Source organism: Eimeria mitis, genomic scaffold (genome assembly GCF_000499745.2).
Source record: "Eimeria mitis Houghton genomic scaffold, Emh_scaff3550, whole genome shotgun sequence".
Classification (NCBI taxonomy): Eukaryota; Apicomplexa; class Conoidasida; order Eucoccidiorida; family Eimeriidae; genus Eimeria; species Eimeria mitis.
Genome location: NW_013571895.1, coordinates 218 through 451, shown reverse-complemented (window position 1 = coordinate 451; position 234 = coordinate 218).

Sequence of the window (234 nt, the reverse complement as noted above, 5' to 3'; positions counted from 1 at the left end):
GCAGCAGCAGCAGCAGCAGCAGCAGCAGCAGCAGCAGCAGCAGCAGCAGCAGCAGCAGCAGCAGCAAGCTCGTCGATTCTCTCGCGGCGTTGTGCATTCCTCTCATGCCTCTCCCGCGCTGCAGTGGAGGCGAAGGGGTAGGCAGCCAAGTGCTGCTGAAGAGCAGCAGAGCAGCAGCAGCAGCAGCAGCAGCAGCAGCAGCAGCAGCAGCAACAAAAGAAACAGCAGCAGAAG